At 45.7% G+C, this 14001-nt stretch overlaps 1 protein-coding gene and 1 long non-coding RNA gene across 3 annotated transcripts in view; one reads left to right on the forward strand and one right to left on the reverse strand.

Annotated features, from left to right (window-relative positions):
• The window catches only part of LOC308468772, a 49310-nt gene that overhangs the window by 27506 nt on the left and 7803 nt on the right, over nucleotides 1-14001 (forward strand). The gene's annotated exons all lie outside the window — the stretch shown is intronic.
• The window catches only part of GPR50 (G protein-coupled receptor 50), a gene marked incomplete at its 5' end in the record, with an annotated part of 70531 nt that overhangs the window by 6341 nt on the left and 50189 nt on the right, over nucleotides 1-14001 (reverse strand). The gene's annotated exons all lie outside the window — the stretch shown is intronic.

Raw genomic sequence — 14001 nt, forward strand, 5'->3', positions numbered from 1 at the left:
TAGAAGCCATACCAGTTTTGTAAACACACACACACACACACACACACACACACACAGGTTTTGAAAAATGCGGGCCAAGAGCTAATAAAAATATATAGATAGGTCAACTGAGTTTAAGAAAGCAAAGGGGGTAAAAGCTAAGAAAGTGGAAAAGTAAATATTTAGCGTGGTTGGGGAGGCAATAAAAGTATTCTGCAAACAGATAATAGAATTTGGCATACAGACAGAAATAAGCCTGCCATATGCTCCTGTAGCCCCAGAAAGATAAACACGAGAATCTTGTTGTGGACTATAACTTTGAAAAATTTACAGAAAACATATTTATCTCCAGATCCTTCCCATCACTGATCTTCACTTTCCTGCTGCCCACACATTTCAAGTATTCAGCTGGGAAAGAACTATAAAGTTCCTTCCGTTGTTTGGGAACACAACAACAAGGAAGCCACAACAGTTCCGATCTTGTGCTGTTGGGTGTGCAGATGGATAAGGACGTAGGAAGCTGCCTTATACTGAGACTACGGGGCCCTTCTAGCTCAACCAAATCTACCCTGATCATCAGCTCTCCAGGGTTCCAGGCAGCGGCCTCTCCCATCCCTACCTGGAGGTGTCATAAACTGGGCCAGGGACCTTCTCAATGCAAAGAAGATGCTCTACCACTGAGCTATGGTGCTTCCCAGGGTGTGTGTGAAAGAAGAAGTAGCCCAGCTCAGGAGGAGTTAAGTTCAGGAGAGTGTAGAGAGAATTAGGCTTTTCCAGGGCAGACCCAACATATTGTGCTGTCTGAAGCAATAAAGAAGTCAGGCTTGCTACACTAGCAGGCCCTCCCACTCATTCCATTGACTGGCGCTGTAGACTTCTGCCTTAAAGTCCTGCTCAGATGAGCAGGTGACAGCAAAGGCTGCAAGGTTTTTTAGCTGGGGCAATCAGAATAAGATTCACTATTTGACTATTGATTCAAAACCCTGAAGTGTATTTTATATAATTGACTTTTTGATTTCTATTCTTTGTATATTGTATTGTTGTTTTATTGCTATGGCCGATGGCTGACACAAATAAAGATTCATTCATTCATTCCTGCTCAATGCCCTGGGCTCAATGACCTGGGAGGTGGCATTTGAGGACTTTCTAGGGCTCCGGTCTATGTCACTATCAAAAGGATAGGCAAATCTGTCAAATTTTCCAATCTGGTAGCCAGAAGTAGAGCAGGCACAAGATACTGTTCTGTTGCAGAGGCAGAATACAATTCTTCAAGTATTTATCCTAGGCCTGACCAATCCAGAGGCTTCATTCTGCCTCCCAATCAATCACAGAGGCTGTTCCACAATGATGAGGACACAGAGGTCGGAGCCTTTGGCAGAACTCACCAAGCAAAGACCTCAACCTCGGACCTCACAGTTCCCTGTTCAAGGCAGAGGAAACCCCTGACAGCATCTAGTGTAACACTGCAAATGTTTAACCTGGCAGAGGGCAAACGAGAAGCAGAGATTCACAACCACTTGAAGATAATGCTCTTTCTTATTCAAACACTGCAATCTGTCAACGGACACTGAGAAAAGTGAGACTGGCATTGCGTCAGGGATTTGTGGGATTTCCTAGTACATAGCACTGAAGTGAAACACGAACGGGCACTGAGGAAGTACTTGTCACTTGAGAGGCAACCATTAAATTCATGGGATCACTTGCCATCCATCACCATCAGAATGACTGAAGGCAGCAGACAAGGAGCATTCACAAGAAGCTGACATAACGATGAAGGTTTGCTACAGCAATCCATTTGGCACTGACAACACTCTCTATAAATTCTGCTCAAATGAGAGTCTGGAATGACCATGTGGTCTTGAATGTTCTGCACCACCTGCAATCTCTGGCAAGCAGTAGCAAGATTCCAGGGGTTCCATGCACTCACCCAGGGTTGTGTTTCTGCTGGGAAAATCGAGGCACAGCAAAATCTAATGTTTTTAAGAAATATGGGGTTTATTTTACACATATTTAACATCTGAAGTCTTCCATGGAGGGGGTGCAGAACATTATGCCCCAATAGTGTCTTTGTTGCCCCTCCCATAACTTCAGCAAGCTTAACTCCAAATCAGCAGTCAGTGACGGTTTCTGGTCTTCTGTAAGAAGCTGGTAATGCCATAGATCTAGAGTACCAGAGTCTGTTAATGAAAAATCGAAATTAATAAACAGCAGTCTAAACCACAGAGCCTAGGGCTTGCCGATCAGAAGGTCGACGGTTCAAATCCCCACGACGGGGTGAGCTCCCGTTGCTCAGTCCCTGCTCCTGCCAACCTAGCAGTTCGAAAGCACGTCAAAGTGCAAGTAGAGAAATAGGTACTGCTCCAGCGGGAAGGTAAATGGCGTTTCCGTGCGCTGCTCTGGTTCGCCAGAAGCGGCTTAGTCATGCTGGCCACATGACCCGGAAGCTGTACACCGGCTCCCTCGGCCTATAGAGCAAGATGATCACCGCAACCCCAGAGTCATCTGCGACTGGAACTAATGGTCAGGGGTATCTTTAACTTTACCTTTTAGTATTTAGATGACATTTGGCACATGTGGGGGGAAATGCAAGCTGCAGAACTGTGCCAGACTAGGAATTCCTGGGTTAGCTTATGCAAACCAGCCTGGCCAGGCTAGCTAAGTGCAAAGCCATTGAGAAACACTGGGCCATTAAAAGGGCATTTGGCAATGCAGAAAGCTACCACTCTGAGGAGTGGACAAAACCAGGAGATCTGGGAGGTTGCCAAGATGACAGGGGTCATGATGTCACAAAAGCAGGTGTCCTTTTTGAAATCTAAAGATGTTCTGAGAACAAGGAGGAGGAAGTGGGCAAAAGTAGCTCTAGCTGGAGAGGCTGCACCGAGAGACCAGGTGCCATGACTGACTGCAGCTCTGGAGCCAAGCTTGCTGAAGCTATGAGAGGGGCAATGAGAGACATTATTGGGGTATAGTGTTCTGCACTCCCTCTACTGAACACTTTAGGTGCAAATATGTTTAAAATAAACCCCATATTTCTTAAAGGAACTAGACTCCGCTGTGCCTCAGTTTTCCCAATGGAAACGACAACCCTGGCTGAGTGCATGGAGCCCCTGGAATCTTGCTGCTGCTTGGCAGAGATTGCGGGTGATGAGAAACCTTCGTAACAATATGGGAGAAAACCCCATTGACATTTGCTCTGATTCAGCGGTAAATAGTGTGTTTCCCTGGGAGAAAGCAACAAGACTGGATGAGCCCTAAGTCAGGTTGCTGGGGGATCTTGCCCACTGCTGGGTACCCCCCAAGTGGCAGAAGCTCTCTAGAAGCAAGGACTAGAAAATACTTCTGCTGCATAACTTATGGCAGCCTTCCCCAGGAGCACCACAATACACAATGTGTCTTATGTGCCTCATGATGGACTCATAGGGCAGGCAGACCTGCAGAGGCTGCAGACAATGAAAGGGAATGTAATTTTCTGAACTCTGAAAGTGTTAAAGGTTAGAAATAATGCTGTCACCTGAGTTCACAGTTACATTTCTCAGCATATGAACTTTTCCTGCTCAGCTGTGCTACAAATCTAGCAGCATTCCCTCCTTCCCCCACCCAAAAAAAGTTATTGCACTTAAAATTTGGAATCAAAGAATTACAAAATTGTAGAGCTGGAAGGGACTGTGAGGACCATCTAGTTCAACCCCTGCAATGCAGGAATATGCAGCTGCCCCATACAGGGAATGAGTCTTTCTTTCTCTGGTGTCTTCGGTGTTGCACTGGTAACATCTTAATGCCAGGGACACTTGGGAATGTTGTTTTATAGGGCTTCCAAGAGCTTAGTACAGGCATAGGCAAACTCCAGCCCTCCAGATGTTTGGAACTACAATTCTCATCATCCCTGACACTGGTCCTGTTAGCTAGGGATGATGGGAACTGTAGTCCCAGACATCTGGAGGGCTGGAGTTTGTCTATGTCTGGCTTAGTATTTGCAACAGGCATCTTAAGGCTTACCCATACTTCTGCTTCTCCTGTGCCTAGAAGGCATGGGATCAAGCAGTTTCCCACTTGTCCCTGCCACTTCCTTTGGGAAAACTGCTCTGTAGCACTGAATTGGAGCAAGCATCAATCTGGGGGAAATCCGATTGATGCTTGCTCTGATTCAGCCTTAAGGAAGGGGTTTCCTGTTAAATAGAGGGAATGATGGATGAAGGACACAGCTCTGTTAGATTCACAACTCTTTATTACAGCAGTTAGAACTGCTCCTGGAGACAGACAGACTTGCATATGTATATGGCTGCTTTATATAATACTAAGTAAAAAGGTAAAGGTACCCCTGCCCGTCTTGACCAGTCTTGACAGACTCTAGGGTTGTGCGCTCATCTCACTCTATAGGCCGGGAGACAGTGCTGTCTGCAGACACTTCCGGGTCACGTGGCCAGCGTGACAAGCTGCATCTGGCGAGCCAGCGCAGCACATGGAACGCCGTTTACCTTCCCGCTAGTAAGCGGTCCCTATTTATCTACTTGCACCCGGGGGTGCTTTCGAACTGCTAGGTTGGCAGGCGCTGGGACCGAACGACGGGAGCGCACCCCGCCGCGGGGATTCGAACCGCCGACCATGCGATCGGCAAGTCCTAGGCGCTGAGGTTTTACCCACAGCACCACCCGCGTCCCCCTATAATACTAAGTAACTTGTAACAATAACAACTCCCAACTAGCTAACCAATCAGTGAGCTGAAGTTCTCAGTCCTTCATTTGCATACTAGTGGCCCTGAGTGAGAACTGCAGCTACTCTTAATGCATAACATTTCCCCGGGGAAAGTGACAGGACGAGCAGAAATCTGGATGAGCCCTCAGAGACCACATGCCCCAGGGCTCATTGTTCCTGAGCATTCACATTACAACATGCAACATGCAAGGAGCCCTGGAACATGTAATTCCCAGGGCGCCTGTTGATCAGAGTGAGCACTCGCGTGCCATGGGAAGATTGCATTTCCCAACGTCTGTGTGCTTATGGTTCTACGAGAGCAGCACCGCAGGCACTCAGGGGCAGGGGATGTTGTGAGTATTCCTAGTTACCACTGCCAGATGATAACTGGAAGGGAAAGAGAAGGGGGTGGGGCAATGTAACTTTGGAACTGGCTAAGAAGTTTTTAGAACTTTTTTCCCAGGGGGTTTGCCCAACAGAAGTTAGATTCAGCACACGCACACATGAGAAACTTCAGCTCATCACTGCTATGCAAGTTTAATATACTTAAATTCAGTCAAATAACCCCTTTCCTTGCAGGAGATTTCCATTGGGAACCAACCCTTAGAAACATTTCAGGGTTGTATTTAAATATACCTTTCTGAAGAAACCAGAGGCCTTTCTTCTGGGCATTGTCGGCCAATTGGTGCCAAAGAAGGACAGAACCTTTTTTATGTATGTTACAACAGCAGCAAGAATACTCATTGCAAAGTATTGGAAGACACAAGATCTACCCACTCTGGAAGAATGGCAGATGAAGTTGATGGACTACATGGAATTGGCGGAAATGACTGGCAGAATCCGAGACCAGGGAGAAGAGTCGGTGAAAGAAGACTGGAAGAAATTTAAAGACTATTTACAGAAATATTGTAAAATTAAGGAATCTTAGAAGGATGTTGGATAGAAACTAAGAGCTTTTTAGCTGTAATGCTTTAGGAGATATGAAAAAAGGCTTACAATTGGGTAAAAGTTTAATGGTAAGGATTTGCTGAACTAACAAACTGAACTGGAATACAAAAAAAGGAGGTATGAGGAGGTCCGGGGAAATAAGTCTAGAGAAGATAGGTTTGGAAAATTAATGTCTTTTTAACTGTTTTATTTTGTATGTTTCTTTTTATCCTTTACTTTTTTGTTATATTTTAAAAAAATTTACTCTTTTTTCTGTATTTTGTATTTCTTCTATTTTTTGTAACTTTAATAAATATCATTTAAAAAAAAAAAAAGAAACATTTCAGGGTTGGGCTATCTCAACCGGAACAGCTCCCTCTAGGAAAAGTCACATACATTTGGTGTAAAACCTAAGCTTATCCTGATGGAACACAGCTGCCTCCTGAACCAAAACCAGTACAGTGGTACCTCGGGTTAAGTATTTAATTCATTCCGGAGGTCCGTTCTTAACCTGAAACTGTTCTTAACCTAAAGCACCATTTAGCTAACGGGGCCTCCTGCTGCCGCCGTGCCGCCAGAGCACGATTTCTGTTCTCATCCTGAAGCAAAGTTCGTAATCCGAGGTACTATTTCTGGGTTAGCTGAGTCTGTGACCTGAAGCGTATGTAACCTGAAGTGTATGTAACCTGAGGTACCACTGTACCTGGGTCTTGCCCTGACATGTCTGCTTATGCTAATCTTGTACCAAGGACTTGTCTGGACATGTTTGCCAAGGTTTAACTAGTGTAACCCCTGTTTAACCCCCCCCCCCTTTTTGTGACATGTCAGTGATGTAGCAATGATGTAGCAATGATGCTGTACGAACTGTATTCTGGGATATGGTGGGAAAGTTTTAAAAGTCCTTGTCACCCCATCCTCGGGGTTCAAAATTCCTCTTTGAACCTGTGGCGCAATAAATTTCGGTCTACAGCTATTTGCTCCAGTTGGTGGCTGGATTCCTTCCTTTATTCCTCAGGGACCCGTGGGCTCTGCCCAACAAGCTGGGTGACTGAGCAGCCTCGCACCTAGATTTTCCTGTAACAGATACATTGCCAACATTTGGCAAAAACATAACGTTCAGATGAACCACTGAGGACTAGTATCATGGGAAGCTGCCATATACAGAGTCAGACTCTTAGTCCATCCAGCTCATTATTATCTACACTAACTGGAAGCAGTTCTCCAGGGTTTCAGAAGGACATTCCCAGCCCTACCTGGCGATACTGGGGATTGAACCGGAGACCTTCCGCCTGCAAAACAAATGCTCTACCTGTTTTCCCCAAATAAAAAAAAAGGTAAAGGGACCCCTGACCATTAGGTCCAGTTGTGACTGACTCTGGGGTTGCGGCGCTCATCTTGCTTTATTGGCCAAGAGAGCCGGCGTACAGCTTCCGGGTCATGACTAAGCCACTTCTGGCGAACTAGAGCAGCGCACGGAAACGCCATTTACCTTCCCACCAGAGCGGTACCTATTTATCTACTTGCACTGGCATGCTTTCAAACTGCTAGGTTGGCAGGAGCAGGGACCGAGCAACAGGAGCTCACCCCGTCGCAGGGATTCGAACCGCTGACCAGCAAGTCCTAGGCTCTGTGGTTTAACCCACAGTGCCACCCGCATCCCTCTTCTCCAAATTAACAACCAATTAAATGAATTAGCAACCCACTTCTAATATTGTCTGCAGTCCAGCTTCTGTCTAGCTTAACCAAGATATCACCCATCTTTCCTGCTCTACCAAGACCATTTTCCAAACCGCTGCAGAAAGTAGTAAGTTCTGCTCAGTTTTCAGCTGGATTTGTGACTATGACATTCCAGCAAAGGAAATTGGAGACAGCTGCATCACCTCAAACACCAGGCTGGACTCAGATGAGTGAGCCAGCACATCTCTGCTACTAATTTCTGGCTACTCTCCTGTCAACCAGATTTTTCCAATCTCCAGTTTTGTATTATTTTGACAGCCATAAAATCTGAAAAAGAAATCGTGGTTTTCTAATCAGCTGTCAGTCAAAATAGGCCTTTTTTATTATATGCTGAGCATTGCTAAAAGGACAGAAGGACCTATTTTGACATTCTATAATAGATTTGCATATTATTTCATTTGCAGAAGTATTCTTAACAATTCTGAGGAGGCCTCATAAAAATCGGATTATTTATAGGTTTCCCTTTGCCGCTGAACGGAAAGCTACAACCATCCTATATACAGAACATAGGAAGTGGCCTGATTCTGAGACTATTGGTCCATCTAGGTTAGTACTGGCAACTCCCCACTTGAGCGGAATCAACTCATGCACTACTGCGCACATGCAGGGCGGCACAAAATAAATAAATGAATACATTCAAACCCAGAAGTAGTGGGAGAAAGCTGAAAAGTTATTGTGGTTCGTAAGGAGACCCTCCCCAGAGCCTGAAGAGGATCTCAGCGAGCCAAAATTCAAGAAGCAAGGGTTTAAATTCCTTTAAAAAAAAAAAAAACTTATGGGCTCCAAAATGGCATGTAGGAGCTCTCACAACTGTGGCAGCTGTTGGGCAGGAAGCTGTATTGCTCAGACGGAGTGTTCCCTGTCCTTTCTGGCCATCTGAAGACAAAGAGCATGGAGAGCAGCTAAAAAAAACAGGTGTTTAGAGGTTTTAGATGGTGCTCATTTTACTTATGCATGCGGAGGCCCACAACATAACCCCAACGAAAGCAGGGGGAGTTGCCTGTGCTGTCTAGACACTTCCGGGTTTCTGTTATGTACAGTCATACCTCGGGTTGAAGTTGCTTCAGGTTGAGTGCTTTCAGGTTGCGCTCCGCAGCGACCCGGAAGTAACAGAACGCTTTACTTCCGGGTTTCGCCGCTCGCACATGCGCAGACGGTCAAAATGACATCATGCGCAGAAGCGTCGAATTGTGACCCACACAGACGTGCAGACGCGGGTTACATTTGCTTCTGGGTGCGAACAGGGCTCCAGAACGGATCCCGTTCTTATCCAGAGGTACCACTGTATTAAGATTAGCTGCAGTTCTCACTCAGGGCCACCAGTATGCAAATGAAGGATTGAGAACTGTCGCTCACTGATTAGTTAGCTAGTTGGGAGTTGTTACTGTTACAAGTTACTTAAAGCAGCCAGCTAGGCTGAAGTCAGTCTGACTCCATGAGCAGTTCTAACTGCTGTAATAAAGAGCTGTGAATCCAACAGAGTTGTGTCTGTCCATCTTTCCCACTATTTAACAGTTTCAGAAAGGGGTGTCTTCCAATCCTACGTGGATTAAAAGAAGAGGTCTTTTGCATGCAAAGAAGATAATCCACCACAGTTACACCCCATCTGTGCATCCCATCCCATCTCTATTACAATTATTTGTAATAACCATTTTATCTTCAGAACAACTCAATAAATTAGATCCGTAAAAATCAGGGATGGATATGCTAATAGATCCATGAATCAGTCAACCAAGTCCTCTTTAAATTTATACAAAAAAGTAATAATACACAAAACATAAGAATAAATATTGTCAGCTCACATTAACAATAAGAATAATCCATCAGCCATCACTGATATATATTAATATACACCATCCATCTGCTCTGTTAATAATAATAATTTTTTTTTCCATTGAAAAATTGCTTCCTATGAGGCATTCCAAAGCAATTTACATCTACAAAGATTACATACATAAAAACAGTTAAAACAATTAAGAGTGGGAAACAGTGGGATGCAATCCCAAATTAATACATGCCTCTGAAGCTGCCTAAACCACTAACAGCATCTGTGGATGAAGCCATTTTGCTCTGTTGAGTCCAAGAATTATGCAAACCAGACAGAGGTCTTTAATTTTAGCACAAAGCCATCCCAGAGTAGTACTGGGATGCATGTTCCACGTGCTCCTCATTCCCTTTTGGATCAGTTCTGGGATCAAGGGAGGCATAAGTATTGGGTAATGCTGAGCACCTGGAAAATATGCCTTATGAAGCAGAAATGGAAGTTAACCCATTGCCCGTGGTGGCTGGTGCCCGTTTGGGGCCAGTGGGGCTGAATGCAGGGAGGCTAAGAGTACGCAGAGCCAGAGCTGACAGCAGGCCGATCCAGATACTTACAAGAGAGAGAGGCTGTTCTGGTTTTGCTCCCATCTTCCTCTTGCCTGAGTTCTGCAAGGGCAACACTGAGACTAAAGAAGAAGTAGCAAATGCTATCACCCCTGAACTGGCTGTAAGGAAGAGAGGTGGAGGCTGACTGAGTTTGTTGGGGGCAGTGCCTCATTTGCCCAAATGGACCAAGCTTCCACTGCGTATGGAGAAGCTCTTTAAGTTTAAAAGTCCTTTATGATTGCAGTGCAGAAGGATGTCAAAGACACCAGTCCGTCATCAGTGATGCTGGGGGCTGATGGAGAAGTTTCACAGGCATGAACAGAAACACTGGAGAAGCAGGTGAAACTGGGAAGAAGTAGTGATGGACAGTTCTCTATTTACCTCCTCATCCAAGAGGTTTTGGTGACAAGATGAATCACCAGTGCTTCTTATACTGCTTGCTGTCAGGTCCAACTCCAATGCAGTTAAGAATAGAGCTGGCTAAAATTTGGAAAACCAAACTTTCCATCCAAATTGGCTTGGGGAGCATGGTGTAAGAATCAGTGGGAGCAACCCCACCCTTTGCTAATTCCAGAGGTTGTGGGAAATGTTTTTTTTTGGGGGGGGGCTACTGGAGCTCTTCAAAGCTCCATCAAGGTAGCAGCTGCTATCTTAATGCCCCAGAATGCCCTATTTTGACAAGGAACTTGCAGGGCTGAGGGGCAGATGATGGCCACCACAGAAAAAAAAATGGCAGCCCCCAGGGGGTATCACCTGAGCCACTCTGGCCTATCAGCACAGCCTGCAGTTCTCTTCTTTGGTCTTGTTATGTATTCAGACTGGCTGCAGTTCTCACTCTGGGCCACCAGTATGCAAATGAAGGATTGAGAGTTGTTTTCACCTATTGGGTAGTTAATTGGAAATCGTTACTGTTACAAGTTATTGAGCATTATATAAGGCAGGCAGCTTTGCTGTTGTTCAGAGACTTAGAGCAGCGCTAACTGCTCTAATAAAGGGCTGTGTCTGTCACCCATCTTTCTGACTATACAACAGGTACAAAGGTTAAATTCCAAGTTTACAAGTGGAGCACTGCCTCACCAACCTCAGTCTGTGCTTAGTCAAACCCCATCTGCCTGTTTCTTCCTTAAAACAACCCCAAGGGAGAGAGGAGGGGAGGCTGCTCCAGCCAGAGCCCACCATTTCCACCGGAGGTGCAGAATGGGGTCTGTTTCTAACCAGCAGTTTGCAGGTGGCTGCGCCCCGGCCAGATGAGGAGATATTTATTATAAGATATCTAAGATATTTCTTAGATATTTAGTATGTGTAAATATCTTATGTAAATTTTTCTGGCTTATTTCCAGTTTTCCTTTTTGATGATTGTTCACAAACTTGAGGGTGTGGGAAATAGCCAAAGCATGTGGTGGGCATTTGCACCAGAGGGGCATACAGGGGGCACACTCTTTGCACCTTGCCACTTTCCCACATGAGAGCTGGTTAAGGGGTGGGGGGAATTTCCCCTATCTTCCTACAACCAATGAGAGAATTGGACTTCTGAAATAACAGTGATTTATCTGCAAGCCAGGAGGAACAATGTTCTGGGGGGGGGGGGTTGATTGCAGCTTCTTCCACCCACTAGTTTGCAGAATTGTTTTGGAAATTCTTTAGGTCAGTCTCCCAGACCTTTTTTTAAATGACAAGATGGTTTCTAAAACTCTTCAGCTTGGTCTTGCAAATAAATCCCTGCTTGGAATAGGCAATATCATTACCATTTTAGACAGTGATGGACACTATGCATTAGGGCAAGCAGTGTAAATTGCAGTCAGGCAGGTGCCAAGTCTGTACTCAGGGTCACTATGGAATAGGAAGCGCTGAATGTATGGTGACTTCTTGTGTGGCTACATTCTTGTGTACTAGGAGACAAAACGAATGTAACTCCCATGTTTACTGCTAGCGACCAAAGCCTGTTTTGTGTCAAACTCTTTGACTTTTCATGAAGCAGGTGGGTGGGTTGGTGGGAGAGGGTGGGGATGAGAGGGTGACTGTGTGGGGTTCTTTTTAGAGGGGAGAGGGTCATGTCTGAGCTGGAGAACTCTGTTCAAGCAATCAGCTATCCTGCTGATTATGTCTGGTGGCGACGTCAATAATCCCCACGACTGCATTCCCCTCCCCTTCGCTATTTTCATTTTTGTACCAGTTTTGGAAAACGATGGAAACAAATAAAGAATATGGATCATTTAAAAAAAAAAACACCACAAGGGGCAGCCCTTTACTGTCAGTTTCCTCCTCCTCCTTAGTCTCTGTTTTGCCCCTGTAGAACACAGCAGGGAGCACAACGGGGACAAAACTAGAATGAGCCCGTTCCACCTGCCATTGGTTCCGGATCCATCTACCATGGGGCTCCCTGTCTTCTGGCCCTTCAAGTCACAATACGCACCAGTCAGCAGCCACGGTCTCACACATCACTTGGGATTCCACTACGAGGAGCTGCTTACAGATTTGAGCCTTGGCAGCTGCACAGCATGCTGGTGCAAGACCTCATTCCCTGACAACTCCCTTACAGATGGCAGAAGGTCATTCAGCAAATGCAAACCCCCAACATTCCTGCCTCAAAGGTAAAGGGACCCCTGACCATTAGGTCCAGTCATGACCAACTCTGGGGTTGCGGCACTCATCTCGCTTTATTGGCCGAGGGAGCCAGCGTACAGCTTCTGGGTCATGTGGCCAGCATGACTAAGCCACTTCTGGCGAACCAGAGCAGAGCACGGAAACACTGTTTACCTTCCCGCCGGAGCGGTACCTATTTATCTACTTGCACTTTGATGTGCTTTCGAACTGCTAGGTTGCCAGGAGCAGGGACCGAGCAATGGGAGCTCACCCCGTTGCGGGCATTCGAACCGCTGACCTTCTGATCAGCAAGTCCTAGGCTCAGTGGTTTAACCCACAGCACCACCTGCGCCCCACATTCCTGCCTTAGCTACCAGAAAGTGGTAGGTGATGGCTTATTAGGGCAGAAGGCAATGGCAGCTTTTCCCACCCAAGCCATTACTAGTGGTCAAAGCCTTCTGGAGCATTTGCTCACGCACCCCCCCCCCCAATCTATCTCCATGGCTGGGAATGAGAAGCTTTTGGGTCATTAGGTAGGACAGAAGAATTTCCTGCAAGTGAGAGATGGGTTAAGTATTCATCTGTGCTACCTTTCTGATATCTGTTTCTCATATTACAGTGTCAACAGCCATGCCAGTAACACACACACATAGCTGGACTGCTGCTGCTGCACATGTGCTTTGCACATGAAAGATCTACACAGCCTAATTTCAGATGTCTTGCTTCATGTGTCACAAGGAACAACAGTGGGTGTGAATGTGGACCATAATGAAGTGGTGGCTGCCAGGGCTCCACGGAAAGTGCTGTGCTCCCGAAACGCTGGTGGGGGTTCCTCTCCTGATCCACAGAAAGTTGGAAAGTAAATATGCTGGTGGCAATCCAGTGTGTGTGTGAGGCCAGCACCGCCATAGCAAAAAGGAATGGGGGAGTTCTTCACACAGTCCCCAAAGCATTTGGAGAAGGAGACCAAGGTCCCTGAGGAGCCAGGATGCAGTGGGATAGGAAAGCGCAGAAGAAAAGCTTGTCCCTTGTCTCCTCATCCTGCTGAAGACAAATCATCTTCTGAAGGTGATCAGATGTGAGATAGCCTTGCCCAGGCATAGGCAAACTCAGCCCTCCAGATGTTTTGGGATTACAACTCCCATGATCCCTAGCTAACCGGACCGGTGGTCAGGGATTATGGGAATTGTAGTCCCAAAACATCTGGAGGGCTGAGCTTGCCTATGCCTGGCCTTGACTCTTCTTCTGACAGATCTTGCCATGCTCAATATCTGTTCCTCACCAAGTGGTATTCAAATGCATTCATTAGCCGCAATCTTGCTGCTCCTCCATGCATTCAGTCAACCTTTGGGAAGATGGTTTGAAAAGATGTACTGGTGTTTTGCAAACAAGTGAATATCATTCTGAGCCCTTCTGCATTTGTGAGTTTGCACCGCTTCTCGTTTTCGACATCTACAACTGATCTTGCTTATTTTTGTTGTGTGAGAGTTTTTTTAAAGCAGGCTTTAGGGGTTTTTGCTATTTATATATTGATTCTAAATTGTTTGTATGTAATTGATTTAATTATGTGCTACTTTGATAGCACAGCACTGAAAAACAATATATGCATTCTGTGAGCAAATTAGTACTGTAGTTACAAGTGAATTAAGTGCAGGCACAGGGTGGGCAGAGGAGTCAATAAAGATTTTCTCATGCCAGTGACTTTGTTAGACTTAC

Source organism: Podarcis pityusensis (genome assembly GCF_964106645.2).
Source record: "Podarcis pityusensis genome assembly, chromosome: Z".
In the NCBI taxonomy this organism is placed as follows: domain Eukaryota; kingdom Metazoa; phylum Chordata; class Lepidosauria; order Squamata; family Lacertidae; genus Podarcis; species Podarcis pityusensis.